The following is a 21,662-nucleotide window of genomic DNA, read 5'->3' as shown; positions in this document are numbered from 1 at the left end:
CCAACATTCAAAAGTGACCAAAACATCAGCCAGAAAGAATTGGTACTGAGATGTGGTCTGTGGTCTCCACCTGCAGAACCACTCCTTTATTGAGTGTGTCTTGATAATTGCCAATAATTTCCATCTATTGTCTATTCCATTTGCACAACAGCATGTGAAATTGATTGTCAATCAGTGTTGCTTCCTAAGTGGACAGTTTGATTTCACAGAAGTTTGATTTACTTGGAGTTATATTCTGTTGTTTAAGTGTTCCCTTTATTTTTTTGAGCAGTGTATATTTTCTCATGTCATGTATTTACTACTAAAAGTAATTTTTTACATTTAGGTTTCATTAAGTGTTTTACACCGACTATTACAGACTTATTGTTTCCCTGCACATTCAAGTTTTGTGTTTTCTTTGGGCATAGATCAGCTAATAGGCACTCAGGAAAAAAAAACAGATTAAAGATCTACAAACTCTCCCTTAAGACTAAGGAGCTCACTGATAGATTCTCAGTTAGCTAATTTTGCAGCCAGCAATAGACAGTGCAGCACAGATGCTACTGTAGCACCCTGAGGATTCGGCTGCTACAGGGGTATTGCACCTCAACCCAGAGGTGTGATATTCCACTCCCGGGTAGGGAAGGAGTGTGGATCTGAGCTCGGTAGGCTGCATGCACTACACACATCCCATTTCCGAGGAGCAGACCGACGGTACTCCCACTTAGAAATGTGCAGGTACGACCGAGTCTGTTCCTGGCTGGAGTGGGAGGGGGGTGGAACATCCCAAGTAGTGTAGGGGCAGATAGGGGGAGCAGCCTGAGTAAAGATAGGAGCTCATTGGGTGCTGGTCACCTGAGCTCACACATAGAGGGTGTATATAAGGTGGGCACCAACTAAGAACAGGGTCAGTTGCAGAGAGAAAGTCAGGAGCAGAGGAGAAGAGAGACCCAGAGTGAGAGAGGAGAGAGAGAGAGACTCAGAGGCACAGAAGAAAAGGACTCTAAGACCCCAAACTAAATCCCCGGGTGAAGAGTCGGCATCAGGGTACCGGAACCCAAGCTGGTGGGGGTAAAAACATTCCCCAGCCAGAGACCGGAGACCGTGGGCAGCGTTTGCCACGGTCACCCACCACATCCACCACGAAGGCATACCACGAGGAGGGTCAGGGAACCCAAGGCCAAGGGTGTCCCAACAGAAGGCCCGAGGGAGCTGGACCTGGGTGGATCAATAGTGGGGACGGCCAGAGAAAGGACTGAAGGAGAGCTCAGGGTCACGCTCCGGACTTATTTGGGAGTTGGCCGGATCCAGAACCTGGTGGACGCAGCACGGCTCGGGAGGTCACTCGAAGCTGGAGTGACCAGAACATCAGCAGTGAGTAAAACATCCTAAACTGCAGAACCCGACTCTGTCTCTGATTGCCGTCTACACTGTACCACCACAACTCCCATCCTCTGCACCTGATCCCCTGAGGCTATACCCCACCCGTTGGGGGTTATACCATCACAAGCTGCACCTACACCATCAGCCTCAGCGGACCCTGCTGCAGCGGCGGCCATAGTGACCGCAACACAACGGGTGGCGTAGTCGACAATAAAGAACTTATAACATCTGTAGGACTGCCACATACAACTGAGTTTGACACCCTGGGCACGGACCGGGTCACAGCCACTCGGAAGACTACAACCCCCATCTGATCCGGCTCCGGATATTCCCACTAAAGAATATGGCCCAGGGGGCGCGTCAACTTTGGCGTAGTCGGCAGGATTACGTGCCCGCAACACCCGGGTACTGCGTGCCTGAAGAAAAGTGCGAGTTTACCTCAAAAGGGAGTCTCCTGCCGGTTCCGGAGGGTCCCCGCCATCGGACCCCATCACCAGTCGATTCCCGCCGGTTGTCCGCCATTAACAGCTTTTTCCCGCCATCTGCAGAGTTTCCCGCCACTGGGAAGCGATTCCCGCCATTTCCAAAGGTTTCCCGCCTTGGAAGAGCGGACGCCATTATGGGCGTGCCAGAGGGTGGCGAGAGGCCACCTCCCATCGTGGGCCAGGACCGAAAATGGCGCCAAAAGTGGAAACCGCCCCCACCAACAGAGACTGTGATGCTTGAGGTGTCTGTCAGCGTGAAAGAACCGCCCCTGGAGCTGACAGTCACCCAGTGGCCCCGGGACCGCCCTCGAAGGGGGAGGAGACGAAAGGAGAGAACAAAGATGGGTGCCGCCTGGAGCAGTCTAGAGCGAGCGCACCCAGAGGCAGGAAGCCTGGAGAGGAGTAGCAGAGAATCTCACCCGGAGATGGCGAGAGAGCAGAGCAGCACCGGCCCGCTGGCCAGGAGCCTGCTGGAAGAAGAGCAGAGCAGCACCGACCCGTTGGTCAGGAGCCTGCTGGAAACCGCGACCCCACTAGGCCTAGTGGAGGTCCTTGCACAGCTCCCCCGAGACCGGGAGTGTGCACAGACTGCCCTGGAGGGCCTCGCACGGAGGATGGCCCGGGTACAGCGAGAGACATTGGCGGAGTGGAGCCGAGAGATGGCCCAGCAAACCAAGACCCGGAGCACGCCAGCCAAGATGAGGAGACAGACCGCCTCTGAGGATGGCGCGGGAGGACCCAAGGCCGGAGACGGCGCCGAGAAGGGAGCCGAACGCATGGAGGCAGGTAAAGGGGACGTCTATACCCCAAGCCGGGACACCGCTTACCTGCCCCAGCTCCCCGTCGCAGAGCCCGAAAGTCCCCCTGCTGTGCCCGAAAACGCCATGTCACCGACGCAGACTAGGCCCCAACCGGAAGCCGCCGCCGCGACCCCTGTGACGTCACACGCCTCGACCCCGAGCGTGACCAAGCAGGAAGTACCACCAGCCTGGTCGCAAGGCCTAGTACCCCCGGGTGTCGCATCACCAACAGCGCCCCCTACCTCCGCGGAGCCTCCGGCCTGGCCGCAAGACCAGGTAGCCCAGGGTGCCGCCGTCCTAACGGTGCCCTTCACCTTCCAGGTGCCCCAGGCCTGGCCGCAAGGCCTGGGCAACCCGGGCGCCACCACCACCGCGCCCGCACCCGTAAAACCAAGGGTGCCGCGTCTGGGAGAGGACTTGTTTGCCCAGCACACGTGGCCGGACGGGCAGCCTTTCATCTGGCCCCAGAAATATTATGAACTGGAGCACCAGAGGAGAGTTGGGGCCATGTGTGCACCCCTGATTCCGGCTCCGAAGCCCGTAATAAGGATCTCGCCCCCGCTAGCGGAAGCACAGTTTGAGTGGGACCCCACCGGAGAAGACCTAATGGGGTTCACTCAAGAAACCAGGGCAGCTGCAGCGGAGCGTGCAGAGTGCTGCCGACAGCAGCTCGAGGAGTTTGCGAGGGAGCGGAGAGAGAGGCGGGTCCGGGAACAGCAAGCTCAAGTAAGGAGCGCCGAGCAGAAGAGCCGAACCAGGAGGGACCCCCGTGCAGCGCACAGTCCCCGCACCACCGGGACTGTAATTAAGTTCAATATGCAGCATGGGTGGGGCTTCATCAGAGACCACAACACCCCCGGCGACGTCTTTGTCACGCGCAGAGATGTGGAGTCCCATCTGCCGGAGGGGCACAGAGGTCGTGACCTTTATATCGGGGACGAGGTCACCTTTACCCGGCACAAGTGTGCCAAAGGACCTTACGCCCTCCATGTGCATCGCCTGACAGAAGAGGAGCTGCGATGTGAGGAGGAAGAACAAGAGGACCCGGACGGGTCTGAAACTAGAGTCAAAAGTAACAATAAAGAAAGAGCAGGAGGACGCCGTCGTTAAGTACAGCGAAGTAGGAGCTGTATATAGTTGCCCGTCGGGGCACCATAAACTGAAACTGTTGCTGCTGCTAATATAGTCCCCGTTGGGACCAGCTGAGTGAACTGTTTACCCGTTTACCCTTAATCCCACAGGCTGAGGACTGTGAGCAGCCATCCCCTTTCCCTCCTTACCTGGCCGAGGACTGAGAGCGGCCATACCCCTTGTAAATAGTTGCGCGTCCTAAAGCGCCCCCTACCGGTTTATAGGAAAACCAGTTTCCTAGAGAGACTGTCGCACTTTACCCGGTCACACGTTGCACAGTGACCGGAGGAGGAGCCTGAGACGACGAGAAAGTTTTATCTGCTAAGATATGTTATTTATATAATGTTTTATATGTTTTATATGTTTATAAAAAAATTTGTATGTTTTGGTGTTATGTCTTACAGCCCGAGGACGTGCTGTGATTTACCAGGGGGGAATGTAGCACCCTGAGGATTCGGCTGCTACAGGGGTATTGCACCTCAACCCAGAGGTGTGATATTCCACTCCCGGGTAGGGAAGGAGTGTGGATCTGAGCTCGGTAGGCTGCATGCACTACACACATCCCATTTCCGAGGAGCAGACCGACGGTACTCCCACTTAGAAATGTGCAGGTACGACCGAGTCTGTTCCTGGCTGGAGTGGGAGGGGGGTGGAACATCCCAAGTAGTGTAGGGGCAGATAGGGGGAGCAGCCTGAGTAAAGATAGGAGCTCATTGGGTGCTGGTCACCTGAGCTCACACATAGAGGGTGTATATAAGGTGGGCACCAACTAAGAACAGGGTCAGTTGCAGAGAGAAAGTCAGGAGCAGAGGAGAAGAGAGACCCAGAGTGAGAGAGGAGAGAGAGAGAGACTCAGAGGCACAGAAGAAAAGGACTCTAAGACCCCAAACTAAATCCCCGGGTGAAGAGTCGGCATCAGGGTACCGGAACCCAAGCTGGTGGGGGTAAAAACATTCCCCAGCCAGAGACCGGAGACCGTGGGCAGCGTTTGCCACGGTCACCCACCACATCCACCACGAAGGCATATCACGAGGAGGGTCAGGGAACCCAAGGCCAAGGGTGTCCCAACAGAAGGCCCGAGGGAGCTGGACCTGGGTGGATCAATAGTGGGGACGGCCAGAGAAAGGACTGAAGGAGAGCTCAGGGTCACGCTCCGGACTTATTTGGGAGTTGGCCGGATCCAGAACCTGGTGGACGCAGCACGGCTCGGGAGGTCACTCGAAGCTGGAGTGACCAGAACATCAGCAGTGAGTAAAACATCCTAAACTGCAGAACCCGACTCTGTCTCTGATTGCCGTCTACACTGTACCACCACAACTCCCATCCTCTGCACCTGATCCCCTGAGGCTATACCCCACCCGTTGGGGGTTATACCATCACAAGCTGCACCTACACCATCAGCCTCAGCGGACCCTGCTGCAGCGGCGGCCATAGTGACCGCAACACAACGGGTGGCGTAGTCGACAATAAAGAACTTATAACATCTGTAGGACTGCCACATACAACTGAGTTTGACACCCTGGGCACGGACCGGGTCACAGCCACTCGGAAGACTACAACCCCCATCTGATCCGGCTCCGGATATTCCCACTAAAGAATATGGCCCAGGTGGCGCGTCACTACAGAAGGCAACATTTTTAATGTTACAGAAATCGATTTTAGCCCCAAATACTTGCATTAAAGTAAAAAAAATGGCCCCAAAGCTGGACAACCGCTTTAACTCCTTACCAACATCTGCCGTACATGTATGGTATAAGTCAGTAGCGGGTGTATGGAGCAGGGTCAGCTCGCCCCGTACATGGCAGATAATGGCTGTGACAAACAACCAGGACCTGCCTCTAACAGCTGCGAGTGGAGCGAAGATCTGCCCACCACTGTTAACCTGTTCAGTGCTGCTGTCAATCTCTAACAGCAGCATTAACAGCGCGCCAGCATTGGGACGCGTCGTTCCATACGCCCACCGGCGCTCCTGTGACGCGATCATAGGGCGCCAATGGACTGCTATGACATCCGGGGGTCTGCTGAAGCCTCCGTGCCTGTCATCATAACGCTTCATTTGGGCTGTAAAGAAGACCGTGGTTTTGCTATATGGAGCATTACTGTGGTATCGCTGTATATAGCACAAGCAATCAGATGATGTATACAAATACAGTGAAAAAAAGTATATATATATTTATTAAAACCCCACACGTTCAACTCACCTCCCACTAAAAATAAAGATAATAAAAATATACACATTTTGTGGTATGGTCTCTTTCAGAGAAATACAATCTATCAAAATATAAAAAAACAAAACAATCAGTGAACACAGAAAAAAATTCAAAAAGACAAAATTGCATTTTTTCGTTCGCCTCAATACTGCAGAAAATCCTGTAAGAAGCGATGACCATGACATATGTGTCCCAAAATGTTATCAATAAAGTCCTCTTGCCCTTCAAAAAATAAGCCCCCACACAGCTCCATCAACCCGAAAACTGAAAATGTTTTGGGTCTCAGAAAAAATGGTGACAGCATCAAAAAAAAGTTTTTTTCTTTTGCCAAAACTATTGGAGAAGTTTGGTCTTGCTGTAATCACACTGAGGAGTAGGATCCTATTACCAGGTCATTTTTACCACACAATGTGCGCCGTTAAAACCGTTCCCAGAAAAACAATGTCACGCTTTTTTTTTCGCACTTTTACTGCACTTGAAATGTTTTTCCCGTTTTCTAGGACTATGTGGTAAATGAATGGTGTCATTTATAAGGACAGCTCATCCTACAAAATAACAAGACCTCACACTATGTGGACAGATATCAAAAAGTTATAGCCCTTGGAAAAAGCGGAGGAAAAAACAGAAAAAAACATAAATTGGTTATGTCGGGAAGGGGTAAAGCTGAAGAAACGCATGTAAGAGCAGAATATGGAGGAAGGTCAGATATCACAGACTGGTGGATACTACCTGCTCCATCGCTGGCAGAATACTCCACCCCCATGGTGTCCGCTGATATCTTCTCTTGTAGAAACGTCTCCAAACTCTATAAGACATCGGGAACAGTCAGCAGAGGGTTTGATGATTGGCTCATATTGGCGATATACTCAGGGGCATTACTGGGGCCAGGGGAGATTGGGAATGAATAGCGTATTGACTGTTAGAGATGTGATCTCTTCCATTAAAGGGGATGTCTAGTTGGAACAAGTTATCACTGATCTCTGGATAGATGATGATCTGTCCCAGTGGGAGCACCCCTTTATTATGTGGTATATATGGAGGATGTGATATCATGCAGAGTTCTAGCAGTATTACACTTCGGTCCGTTCTGCGTGCATCTGGGCCATTCCCTATGGAGGAGCGGAGCTGGGGGTAAATATCAGGATCTCGTCGCTGGATCCATCCAGATGGGAGATGTAACGAGTGCGGCGCCCCGCACTGGTGTCTCAGCGTATTATGTGTTGGGGAATAATAACTTATTGTCTGGTAAATGTGCTGATTCCTGTCAGTTGTGATCGCTGAGTGCGTGTGATGGGATGTGGCTCCGTCCGTTATATTATATCACGTCTTATACCTATAATCTCTCGCTGATCGCAGGTGTCTGTCTTCACACTCAGATGAGAAGGAACAAACTGAAGATATAGGACTTTTTTTTTTTTTTCCAAATTCAAACCGAGCAATCCTATTGGCTGAGTATGAAAGCAGTTACCATGGTGACAGAAGTAGCAGCAGATTTAAAGGGACAAAACACTAATATTGTACTAAAGTGTATTTTATTATATATTTCACATAACTGACTGGGTACACCTTGGTGTGGGTGGGATGGCTTTTTTTAAATCAAAAACCATGTTTACTAAGTACCCTATATTATATATATTCACTATTGCTTTTTACTTACTTATAGCAGGGTATATGCTCATATTGTTTCTATCCGAAGTTTGTCTATTTTCTAATAGAGACATGACCAGTCCTCTTTAGAATTTTATAGTGACCCCATTGAGGTCATGGACTGATATTGGGGATTGCAGAGTTGGGGCAAGGTGACAGGTGACAGTAAGTGACATCAAATGAAGGCTATGGTGCATACACAGTAAATCAGTTGTGTTATTCCACAGAAATGCTGTTCTATAAGGCTGTGTGCCCACGTAGCGTTTTTCAAGCGTTTATGCTGCGGAATTTCCGCAGCGGAAACGCTTGTAAAACGCTAGGTAATCCGCACCCCATGGTCCCCAAGGGGATTCCGCATGTTCTATGCACATGCTGCGGATTTTTCCGCAGCGTTTATGCTGCGTACAAAAATCCGCAGCATGTCATTTAATTTTGCGGAATCGCAGCGGAACTCCCGCCATTGACTTGCATTGAGACGCACAGAAACCGCGAATGTACATTTTTACAAGCGGCTTCTATGCGTCTCTATGTGCGGATGGTACCCAGTTCTGGAGGAGAGGAGACTCTGATCCAGACCTGGGTACCATTGTACCTGTAAAAAAAAGAATAAAATAACAAATAAAGTTTATATTCACCTGTCCGGCGTCTTCTCTCTGAATGCCAGCAGCGCTGAAGGACCTTCGGTGACGTCACAGTCATGTGACCGCAGGCCCTTCACCGCTCTGTCTCGCGATATGCCGGCAGCCGGGAACCAGACAGGAACGAGCGCTGCAGCCACGTCGGGCATCAGGGGTGAGTATAGCTTTATTTGTTTTAATTTTTACGGTTCACACTGTATAAATCCATGCTGTTTCCATGGATTTATACAGTGTGACCTAGTTGTCAAGCACTTTCCAAGTGATGCTAATCGCCTGGAAAGCGCTTGACAATCTGCATGCGTTTTTTCTGCCAGGGAGATGCAGAAATGCTGCAGAAATTTTCTGCTTCATTTCTGCATCGTGGGCACATAGCCTAAAACACAAAATATCTTCATATGGTGAGGAGTTGTGTTGTGTTTTCATCATTTACATTCTAGCGTGGTGATCACATAAAATGTAAAATTCCTATTAAATAATTACTGAATGACAGTAGCCTGTATCCCTGGAGGACAAGTCATTTACCGCTTCACCAGGTTTGATGTTCTAATGCATTTAGATGTTTCAGTATTTGTATATATGTATATTTTTTTTTTTCCCCCCTTAAAGGTATTCAAGCGCAGACGGTGACCAACTTCTTCCTCGCCTTTGAAGCACAGCTTTCAATTATTCCTGTCGTAAACAAGGTGAAAAGCTTAGAGCCGAACACTATCAGACTCCTTCAGTCCCGCAGCAGGTAAATCTGTGAACATCGCCGGCACTCCTGCTGTTCCTAGCACCGATCCCTCTATGAGCGGCTGTGCAGTAATGAAGGCAGGATTCACCCCAAACTTGCTCGTCTTTTTTTTCGATTTCCAGTTCTGGTAATTAGTTATACACATGTGTATATCCAGTGGTCAACTCAAAACCTGTGTATGGAAAATGAATTGTTTGCTGTATGCATCGCATTTGTAGCATGCACACTGTTCATTTCATTATGGAGCGGAGTAGGAGGAGACTTTCATTACTGTTCCCTTTACTTCCTCCCTGCTGATAGGAAATGCCATGCTGTTTGCTTGTGTCCTGTGATTACAGCAGCCTGCAACAGTTTTCAAGCGTGCACTTCCCGGCTCAGGCATCAAGCAGTAAATGATAACATTAAAACGCTGCTATCCCTTTGTTAGTCACTTTTTTATCTTCTTCCCCCTTCTACGAATGCTGTAGTCCGTTATTCTAGAACTGCTCTGAAAATGGTTCTCTCTGGAGTGTTGGGATTTGGGTTTAGGGTGGGTTAGGGAATTGAAGTTCAGATACTTTGTTCATGTTTTATACTATGGAATTACTATGTCATGTATGTTATTTGAAAGATGGAAAATTTGTATTTGGAGTTTTTCAATAAAAATTATTTGATTAAAAAAAAATCATGAAATTAAAATTCCTCCCGTTCTTGAGAAAGAATAGGATTTTTACTAAGAGGTAAATTGCACGTTCCTTGTTTTACAGGCACTTTACATTTTTGCTAGTTTTGTGCGATTACACAATCCCTTTCAAAGGCCAGTGCCAGTTGTACATCTCTCCCTAAACTCTTGTTCAGCACTATATTTTATGCCAGTTTTATTATATGGTTTCTAGATTTTGTCCAGCTTTGATAAATAATTAGTATTTATACTTTTGCTGTTAGGCTGCGTGCCCACGTTGCGGATTACAAGCGTTTTTGATGCGGAATTTCCGCAGCGGAAATACTTGTAAAACGCATGGTAATCCGCACCCCATGGTCCCCAAGGGGATTCCGCAAGTTCTATGCACATGCTGCGGATTTTTCCGCAGCTTTTATGCTGCGTTCAAAAATCCGCAGCATGTCAATTAATTTTGCGCTTCCGCAAGCGGAATTGCCTTGTGCAATGCATTAAAAACGCAAGGCAATTCCGCATGTGGAAAACGCGAGATAAACGCATGAAAAACGCGCGATAAACGCGTGCGGAATTCCGCACGCGTTTTTCCGGGAGAGGACTTGCAGAAATGAAGCAGAAATTTTCTGCTTCATTTCTGCAACGTGGGCACATAGCCTGAGGCTGAGTTCACACGATGCGTTTTTCATGCGTTTCCGCGGCGTTTTTGCAGTTGCGTAAACGCCGCGGAAACGCATGAAAAACGCATGGTAGAAGGGCAGCAATGTTCCCCAATTGAAATCCGCATGTGCAGGTTTGCCTTGGTTAAAACTGCACAATCCTTTACTGGACTGGTCTACTAATGAGATTAAGTCTTGGAGTCCTAAGTGCTATGATAAATGTTGTAATGGTCGCATTGCGGCTGTGGAAAAAGGGGAATTACCTGTACCTATTCAGGATTTTTGGAAGGTTTTTTCAGAGGAGGAGTCGCAAGTTTTACCTCCTCATAGGGACTATGATTGCACCATTGAGTTTGTTTCTGGAGCTACTCTTCCCAAGAGTCGCTTATTAAATCTGACTATCCCTGAAAGAAAGGCCTTGGAGGAATACATACAGACGAGCTTGGCTGCTGGTCACATTAGACCTTCTAAGTCGCCTGTGGCCGTTGGATTTTTCTTTGTTAAAAAAAAAGACGGTGGTTTACGTCCATGTCTGGACTTTCGTGAAATTAATAAGATAACCGTACGCAATTCCTACCCATTGCCGTTAATTCCAGACTTGTTTAACCAGTTAGTGGGGACCAAGTGGTTCTAGAAAATTGATCTCCGGGGGGCATACAATTTGTTACGAATGAAGGAGGGTGATGAATGGAAAACTGCTTTTAACACTCCGGTAGGTCATTTTGTGAATCTGGTGATGCCCTTCGGTCTTACCAATGCACCCGCGTTTTTTCAGAACCTTATTAATGACATCCTGAGACCTTTGATTGGCAAGAATGTGGTTGTGTATTTGGATGACATTCTGATTTATTCACCAGATCTGGATTCCCATTGGCAGAGCGTACGTGAGGTGTTGCAGTTATTGAGTGATAATTCACTTTTTGCTAAGCTGGAGAAATGTGAGTTCGCTGTGCAGAGAATTAGTTTTTTGGGCTACATTATCTCCAGCGAGGGCTTTGAGATGGACCCGGTGAAAGTTCAGGCTGTGCAGGAATGGCCTAGGCCTATTGGTTTGAAATCGATACAGAGATTTTTGGGTTTCGCCAATTATTACAGGAAATTCATTAAGAATTTTTCTATAATTGTTAAGCCACTGACTGATCTCACCAGGAAAGGTGCGAATACGGTCCAGTGGACTACTGAGGCCATTGAAGCTTTTGTGTATCTCAAGGAGAGGTTCAGTTCTGCCCCTATCCTTATGCAGCCTGATGAGACCAAGCCTTTTTTGGTCGAGGTTGATGCTTCTTCGGTGGGGGTCGGTGCAGTTTTGTCTCAGGAGAACAAGGATGGAGTACATCCCTGTGATTTTTTTTCAAAAAAATTTTCAGAAACCGAACTTAATTACGATGTTGGTAATCGGGAATTGTTGGCTATTAAACTTGCGTTTGAACATTGGCATCATTTCTTGGAAAGTGCTAAATTTCCTGTTCAGGTTTTCACAGATCATAAGAATTTGATCTATCTGGATGCTGCCAAACGCTTGAATGCCCGTCAAGCTAGGTGGGCACTTTTTTTTTCTCGGTTTAATTTTTCTGTTACCTATATCCCTGGTACTAGGAATGTTAAAGCCGATGCTTTATCTCGCAGCTTTTCCCCCATGGTTGGTACCGAGGAGGAGGAGAGCATTTTAGAGGAAGGAGTTGTGGTAGCAGCATTAGACTCTGTTTTGGAAGAAGGGATTCTGAAAGCCCAAGAGGATGCCCCATCTAACACTCCTCATGGGAGATTGTTTGTGCCTAGAACCTCTAGGAGAGATTTGTTTGTGGGGTATCATGAGTCTCGGTTGGCAGGTCATCCAGGAATTTCTGGGACTAAGAGACTTATCAGTCGCAGTTTTTGGTGGCGCGGGTGGCAGAAGGAAGTCATCAAGTGGGTGCGTCAGTGTACGGTGTGTGCTAGGTCAAAGGCTTCCCATACCCCTGCTGCGGGGTTGCTTTGACCTCTGGAGGTTCCTAGTGCGCCTTGGACGCATTTGGCAATGGATTTTATTACTGACCTTCCTGTGTCCGAGGGTTTCACTGACATCTGGGTGGTCGTGGACCGTTTTAGCAAGATGTGTCATTTGGTTCCATTCATTAAGCTACCCTGCGCTAAGACACTCGCTAAGGCGTTTGTTAAGGAAATTATCAGGCACCATGGCGTTCCCACCAACATTGTTTCTGATAGGAGACCTCAGTTTGTGGCTCGCTTTTGGCGTGCTTTTTGTGACAGGTTGGGAGTCCATTTGTCATTTTCGTCTGGTTATCATCCTGAGTCTAATGGACAGACTGAAAGAAAGAACCAGGATGTGGAACAGTTTTTGCGTTGATTTGTGGCAGACAATCAAGAGGGGTAGTCTGAGTTTCTGCCACTCGCAGAATTTGCTCTTAACAACCATACATCCTCCTCTGCTGGGTGTTCTTTTTTTGTTGTACTGGGAGACATCCGTCTTTTGGTTCGTTCTCCAAATTGCGGTCGGCGGTGCCGGAGGAGTAGAATTTTTCCGGTGACTTGGAGAGAGTTTGGACTAATGTACGTTGTAACCTTCAAGAGGCTAACAAAAAGGCCAAGAAGTATTTTAACAGGAAATGTAAATAGGTTTTGTTTACTGTGGGTGACATGGTTTGGTTGTCCTCAAAGAATCTGCGATTGAGGATTTCCTCTAAAAAATTGGGTCCGAAGTTTGTGGGGCCTTTTAAGGTGCTTCAGGTGGTTAACCAGTCTGCTGTTAGGTTGGAGGTTCCCTCCTCCTGGAAGATTAATCCTGTGTTTCATGTTTCCTTGTTGAAAAAGGCTGATGTATCGGATAGGGAGGCCACTGTCACAGTTCCTCCGGTGGTGGAAGACGGCGAATATGAAATTTCTCGTATCCTGAATTCCAGAGAGCATAGAGGGAGATTGCAGTATCTCGTCGCTTGGAAAGGTTTCGGTCCCGAGGAATAACTCCTGGGTTAAGGCGGATGATGTCTCTGCCCCTAGACTTGTCAGAGCTTTCCACAGGAGATTTCCAGATAGGCCTGGGCCTGGAGGATCCGGAGGATCCTCATAAAAGAGGGGGTACTGTTAGAACCCTCCTGTTTGTTTTTGTTTCTATCTTGTGTTTTGCGGTCACGTGACCATCTTCCTATTTATTCCAGCTCCACCCTTCTGGCCTTGCTAGACTTCAGTGTTGTTTAGACTGTCTTTCTAGCCAGGTGCTTTTGTGCCTATCTATCTCTAGTTTGCTTGGTCCTCTGGACCTCTAGTACTTTTGTCAGTTTTTCTTTTGCTCTGCAACAACCTCTGTTAGGAGGTGTCCCATTTTTGTCCCAGTCCTTAGTTCTTTTAGGGACCCCTTCCTTTCTCTATAGGTCTCCGTTCAGACTAGCCGAGGACGAAGGCGGGTCTGTTCACAAGGAACAGGTTGCCTGCTTCAACGTAGGGACTCAGCTTAGTCTTACTGTGGGGACAGCTCTCCCCTTCTTTCCCTAGTTTATGTTGCAGATCATAATAATCTTGGATCTACTCATACTTAACAGACAGAACCTTCAGTGTTTCTCACTCACACACCACCTCCTCATCTCGCATCCTATCTGTCAGTGTTCCCCAAGGTTAAGTCATAGGACCCCTGCTCTTCTCCATCTACACCTTCGGCCTGGGACAGCTCATAGAGTCCCACGGCTTTCAGTATCATCTCTATGCTAACGACACACAGATTTACCTCTCTGGACCTGATATCACCTCCTTACTAACCAGAACCCCAAAATGTCTGTTCGCTATCTCATCCTTCTTCTCTGCTAGATTTCTAAAACTTAACATGGATAAAACAGAATTCATCATCTTTCCCCCATTTCACTCAGCCTCCCCATCTGACCTATCCATCAAAATCAATGGCTGTCCACTTTCCCCAGTCCCACAAGCTCGCTGCATCAGAGTAACCCTGGACTCTAACCTCTCCTTCAAGCCACATATCAAAGCCCTTTCCTCCTCCTGCCGACTCCAACTCAAAAACATGGATCCGCATATTCCTCAACCATGAATCTGCAAAAACACTAGTGCACGCCCTCATCATCTCCCGCCTCGACTACAACCTCCTGCTCTGTGGCCTCCCCGCTAACACTCCCGTACCCCTCCAATCTATCCTAAACTCTGCTGCCCGTCTAATCCACCTGCCTTCCGCCTACTCCCCGGCCTCTCCTCTCTGTCAAATGCTTCACTGTCACGCTGTCTCTGTATACTGGAGGTAGGGGGCCTAAGCTGACCCTAAGCTGGGGCCCTGACTAATCCCTCAACCTGGAGGTACTGTTAAAGGTACAGAGGTCCAGGCCGCCAGCGTAACCCCTACCTCCTGAGGATCCCTGCACCTAAGTAATCTAGTCCTGAGAAGGACCCCGATCACAACAAAAGAGGACAAGTAATAATATGCCCACACACAGTACTTAGACGAACGAGACAGTACAAGGGAAAAACCAAAACCACCTTGCATACAAAAACTACACAACTACAACAGAGGGAACACCAACGGGAAAGGAGATAAATGATAAAGCGAGGAAGGGAAAAAACACTCCAAATACACTTATCTCAGAAACTCCAAATACCACGATCCGCTCTATAAGTCTGTATGAAATGCTTTCACCGACACTTCCCAAACAGACCAGCAGGTATTTGAAGGAGACTCACTACAGCAGCATTGATTGCAGCTGGGCGAGGCTGGACCTCGTCTAGCACAGAGAGAGAGAGAATTAACTCCCTCACTGCCGAAAACACAAAGCACCAAAAAGTCAGCTGTGAGAAGTCAGGCTGTGTAATCGTGACGATCTTCGTGGCGACACACCCGTGACAGTACCCCCCCTTCTACGAGGGGCCTCCGGACCCTCAGGGCCAGGTTTATCCGGGTGAGTCGTGTGGAAGGCCCGAACTAATCGGTCTGCGTTAATATCCGACGCAGGAACCCACATCCTCTCCTCAGGACCATACCCTTTCCAATGAACCAGGTACTGAAGGGACCGGCGATTAAAACGTGAATCGATGACCCTTGATACCTGGAACTCCAAGTTACCATTGACCACCACTGGAGGGGGAGGTAAAGGTGACGGTACCACCGGCGCCACATACCTCTTAAGCAACGATCTGTGGAACACGTTGTGAATTTTAAACGTAGGGGGGAGGTCAAGACGGAATGCCACCGGATTAATAATAGAACTGATTCTGTACGGCCCGATGAACCTGGGACCCAGTTTCCAGGAGGGAACCTTAAGTTTAATATTCCTGGTAGACAACCATACCCGATCGTTCACACTTAGGTCCGGACCAGACACTCTCCTCCTATCAGCCATACGTTTGTATCGGTTCCGCATAGTATTCAGATTCTTCAGCACCCCTCTCCATACTGAAGCGAGTGATGAGGAAAATCGTTCCTCCTCAGGAACCCCCGAAGAGCCCCCCCTACTGAAAGTACAAAACTGGGGGTGAAAACCATATGCCCCAAAAAACGGGGACTTACCAGTGGACTCGCTCCGCCTATTATTAAGAGCAAACTCTGCCAGAGGTAAGAAAGAAGCCCAGTCCTCCTGGTTCTCTGACACAAAACACCGGAGATATGTCTCCAAGCTCTGGTTCATACGTTCCGTCTGACCATTGGTCTGAGGGTGAAAAGCCGATGAGAATGACAAATGCATCCCCCGCCGTGCACAAAACGCCTTCCAGAACTTGGACACAAACTGAGACCCCCGATCAGACACCACATCGGAGGGTACCCCGTGAAGCCTCACAATCTCCCCAATGAACACCTGCGCAAGAGTTTTAGCATTAGGGAGAGCCGGAAGAGCGATAAAATGTGCCATCTTGCTGAACCTGTCCACTACAACGAGTATGACCGTTTTACCCGAAGACGGAGGGAGGTCCGTAATAAAGTCCATAGACAGATGAGTCCAAGGACGCTCCGGGATCTTCAAAGGTAAGAGGGCCCCAGACGGACGGGTATGTGAGGTCTTAGAGCGCGCACAAACCCCACAGGACGCGACAAAAGTTACCACCTCCTTATGTAAGTTAGGCCACCAAAACCGACGCGAGAGGAGATCCACAGTTGCTTTACTCCCCGGGTGTCCTGCCAAAACTGAGTTATGGTGTGCCTCGATCACCTTTTGTCGCAACTGATCTGGAACAAACAGTCTCCCCGGAGGTCCAACAGGGGCGTCCCCCTGAGCCTCCAATACCTCCTCCTCCAGCTCAGAGCATACTGCCGAAACCACCACCCCCTCCTTAAGGATAGGAATCGGGTCGTCCGTATTCCCGGCCCCAGGGAAACTGCGAGATAAGGCATCCGCCTTTACATTTTTTGACCCAGGACGATATGTAACGACAAAATTAAACCTGGTAAAAAACAATGACCACCTAGCTTGTCTGGGATTCAGACGTTTCGCGGACTCCAGATATAGCAGGTTCTTGTGATCGGTGATGACGGTGACCGGATGGACTGCCCCCTCCAAAAAATGGCGCCACTCCTCAAAAGCTAACTTAATGGCCAAGAGTTCCCTATTGCCGACATCGTAATTCCTCTCAGCGGACGACAATTTTTTAGAGAAAAAGGCGCACGGATGCCACTTACCAGGGGACGAACCTTGTGACAATACTGCTCCCACCCCTACCTCGGAAGCGTCTACCTCTACAATGAATGGCTGTGACGCATCAGGTTGAATGAGTATGGGTGCCGAGGCAAAACATTTTTTCAAGCAGGAGAATGCTTGACAAGCCTTGTCAGACCACCTAGAAAAATCCGTCCCCTTTTTAGTCATGTCTGTGAGAGGCTTAACCATGGACGAGAAATTACGAATGAACTTCCGGTAATAATTAGCAAACCCCAGGAAACGTTGTAGTGCCTTAAGATTCTCTGGCCGATCCCACTCAAGAACTGCCCGCACTTTCCCAGGGTCCATACGAAAACCGGACGCTGAAACCAGGAAGCCTAAAAACTGGAGTTCCTGTACGGCGAACACACACTTTTCCCATTTGGCATACAGTTTATTATCCCGCAAGATCTGTAACACCTGCCTAACGTGCTCCTGATGAGACACCAGATCCGGCGAGTAAATTAAGATATCATCCAGATATATGACAACAAACTGTCCCACCAGGCGGCGAAAAATGTCATTAACAAAGTGTTGGAACACCGCCGGGGCATTAGTCAGACCGAATGGCATGACAATGTTCTCATAATGCCCCTCCGGAGTGTTAAACGCCGTCTTCCACTCATCCCCCTCCTTCATCCTAATCAGATTGTACGCCCCCCTGAGATCCAACTTAGAGAACCATTTGGCGCCCACGATCTGATTAAAGAGATCGGGAATACGTGGGAGTGGATACGGATCTCGGACCGTAATCCGATTAAGTTCACGGAAATCCAGGCAAGGGCGTAGGCCTCCATCTTTCTTCTTAACAAAGAAGAACCCCGCAGCCACCGGTGAAGATGAAGGTCTAATATGCCCCTTAGCCAGACTTTCTGAAATATAATCCTTCATGGCCTGCCTCTCAGGACCAGAAAGGTTATACAACCTAGCTTTAGGTAACTTGGCCTCAGGGAGCAGTTTTACAGAACAGTCATACTCGCGATGAGGAGGTAGTTCCTGACACCCTTTCTCCGAGAATACATCCTCAAAGTCCGCCAGAAATGGAGGTAAGACCCAAGGAGTAACCGCACCGATGACCGTGTTCATGCAGTTTTTATTACAGAATTTACTCCATTGGCTTATCTCTCTGGTTTGCCAATTAATAACCGGGTTATGCTTAGTTAACCAAGGAAGGCCCAACACTATAGGAGTGGGAAGACCCTCCAACACGTAGCAAGACAACAGTTCTTTATGTATCGCCCCCACTTGAAGTTTTACGTCATGCACAGCTTGCAAAAAACTTCCCTGACCGAGAGGCCTGGCATCGATCGAGAATATGGGGATGGGTTTAGCCAACTCACTCAATCGCATACCTTGAACCCGGGCAAACTGAGCATCAACCAGATTAGCCCCGGCCCCACTATCCAGAAGAACAGATATCCTCTCAGTTCTCGTACCCACCACCACCTCCGCCGGTACGAGAAACTGAGATGAACCTAGGGACGAAATACCTACTCCCAGATTGCCGTCCACCACACAACCTGGGATCAACAGTTTTCCGACGACTCTTCACTCTGCAAGGGACGGGATGGACACCCCCCAATAAAATGTCCCTTTCTCCCGCAGAAGAAACACCTTCCTGTCTTATGGCGCACCACCGGTCCCCTCCCCCGAAATGATGTCCCTCCTAATTGCATAGGCTCCTCTGGACTGACCAGGGGAACCACCATATGAGGGGACCTTGTAGGAGGTGGAGTCATCACAGGGGGTCGAGTTATCCCGCACCTCTCCCGAAGCCGTCTGTCAACGCGAATAGCCAGGGCCATAGCGGCTTCCAGTGACGCGGGAGAGTCATACTGTGCCAACACATCCTGTAATTTGTCGGATAAACCTTGACAAAACTGGCTCCTAAGAGCCGGGTCATTCCACTGGGTGTCCGTGGCCCACCTACGGAACTCCGAACAGAATTCCTCCGCCGGACGATCTCCCTGCTGGATCCTACGTAACTTAGACTCAGCAAGGGAGATCCGATCTGGGTCATCATATACGAGTCCCAGAGCAGCGAAAAACCTATCCACTGACTGGAGAGCCGGGGAGCCCGGGGGAAGAGAGAACGCCCAAGATTGTGGGTCCCCTTGTAGGAGCGAGATGACAATTCCCACCCTTTGTTCTTCACTCCCCGATGACCGAGGCCGCAGCCGAAAGTACAATTTGCATGCCTCCCGGAAAACAAAAAACTTGTCCCGCCCCCCAGTGAACCTGTCAGGGAGAGCTACTTTAGGTTCTGGTCCGGCTTGCTCCAGAGGATGCAAAACCTTGGACCTAACGTCCGCCAGCTCCATGGACAAACTGCAACTGTCGAGCTAGACCGGCTACTGGATCCATGGTAGCTGGAGAAAAACTAAGTGGGTCGGTGAAAATGTCACGCTGTCTCTGTATACTGGAGGTAGGGGGCCTAAGCTGACCCTAAGCTGGGGCCCTGACTAATCCCTCAACCTGGAGGTACTGTTAAAGGTACAGAGGTCCAGGCCGCCAGCGTAACCCCTACCTCCTGAGGATCCCTGCACCTAAGTAATCTAGTCCTGAGAAGGACCCCGATCACAACAAAAGAGGACAAGTAATAATATGCCCACACACAGTACTTAGACGAACGAGACAGTACAAGGGAAAAACCAAAACCACCTTGCATACAAAAACTACACAACTACAACAGAGGGAACACCAACGGGAAAGGAGATAAATGATAAAGCGAGGAAGGGAAAAAACACTCCAAATACACTTATCTCAGAAACTCCAAATACCACGATCCGCTCTGTAAGTCTGTATGAAATGCTTTCACCGACACTTCCCAAACAGACCAGCAGGTATTTGAAGGAGACTCACTACAGCAGCATTGATTGCAGCTGGGCGAGGCTGGACCTCGTCTAGCACAGAGAGAGAGAGAATTAACTCCCTCACTGCCGAAAACACAAAGCACCAAAAATTCAGCTGTGAGAAGTCAGGCTGTGTAATCGTGACGATCTTCGTGGCGACACACCCGTGACATTCACTGACTCCCCATTGCCCAGAGACTCCAGTTCAAAACCCTAACCGTGGCATACCAAGCCATCCACTACCTGTCTCCTCCATACATCTGTGACCTAGTCTCCCGGTACACACCTACACGCAACCTACGATCCTCACAAGATCTCCTTCTCTACTCCCCTCTTATCGTTTCTTCTCACAATTGCATACAAGATTTCTCCCGTGCATCCCCCCTACTCTAGAACTCTCTACCCCAAAACATCAGACTCTCGCCTACCGTGGAAACCTTCTAAAGGAACCTGAAAACCCACCTCTTCCGAAAAGCCTACAACCTGCAGTAATCATTGCTCCACCACACCGCTGCATGGCCAGCTCTACCCTCACCTACTGTATCCTCACCCATCCCTTGAAGATTGTGAGACATCGCAGGTAGGGTTCTCTCTCCTCCAGTACCAGTTTGCCATTGCGTTTTTGTTCAAGATTTTTGCAATTGTGTTTGCTATGTATACCCCCTTTTTCACATGTAAAGCACCATGGAATAAATGGAGCTAGAATAATAAATAATAATAATAAAGTGCCACACACAGTGTCCTGGTATCTCATCCATGCTCTTTCTATTTTATCTTTCATTTGCAGAGATATTAGCAATGAAAGTATTTGGCGCCTAATGAGTTAAAAAAAATTAAGTCCAAGTAGATGTTATCAGAGTTTTTACTGGGGGTGCGAAATTCTTCTCTCTGCATGATGCTGACCAATTATAAGCAGACGACAACACTGAAAAGAAAGATGATCACATCCCCACCATAGCTTAGAGCAGATTTCTCAGTGTCTAAGATGTAAGGATACAGACCTGGTCTCCTGGGCTAACCTCCTGCATGATTAGAGCACACAACTGACTAATACCTTTCAGTTAAGGTCTCTGTGGGTGAAGGGGCAGCACAAGAGAGTTTAGCTGTGCAACATTACAAACCTTTCTAACAGCTTTCCTCCTCTTATGGCACTCTCACCTCTGCTGTTCTGCGCCTATCCCAAACTGCCTGTCCAGAAATGAGAGCACAGTGTCAGTATCACACTTAGATCCGTTGTGCTCAACTTGTACTCATTCTGCAGTGAGATTAGAGCAGACCGTCATTGCATTTCACCATAGAAGTAACCCAGAACACACTGCTCCTGTGTGAGGTGTAATAACAGCCTAATATCACTGCAGAAAGAATACAAGTTGCTTGAGCACAGAAGACATAAGTGTGATACTGGCACACTCCATAATCAGGAGAGTCAATAAAAGGGTTTGTAATGTGACACAGAGAAACTCAGCTGAGCGGCTCCTTCCTTGTCTAAGAGCTGTTACCTCTGCTTTCTAATCATGCAGAAGGTTAGACCAGGAGATCAGGACTCTCCATCATTACACATCTTAGGCTAGGTTCCCACGATGAGCTTTTGGTGAGTTTTTGATGTTGCAGAATTTCTGCACCCATTAAGATAGGTTACTTGCATTATTTCTAAAATATGCAGCGTAAAAACTCACTAAAAACTCATAGTGAGAACGTAGCTTTATACCCTAAGAAACCCGCTTTGAGCTATGGTGGGGGCGTGTTCTTCTTTTCTTTGAGTGTTGCTGCTTGCTTATGATTGGTCAGCATCATACAGGAGAAATCTGCTGCATATTTAAGGATTTCTCACAAGCCTCATTCGGGTAAGGCTGAGTGCCCACGTAGCGTT

Source organism: Phyllobates terribilis, unplaced genomic scaffold, assembly GCF_046119375.1.
Source record: "Phyllobates terribilis strain yellow unplaced genomic scaffold, ASM4611937v1 Scaffold_1114__1_contigs__length_410381, whole genome shotgun sequence".
NCBI lineage: Eukaryota > Metazoa > Chordata > Amphibia > Anura > Dendrobatidae > Phyllobates > Phyllobates terribilis.
The sequence above is the reverse complement of the archived record's forward strand: the minus strand, read 5'-3'. Positions refer to the sequence as shown.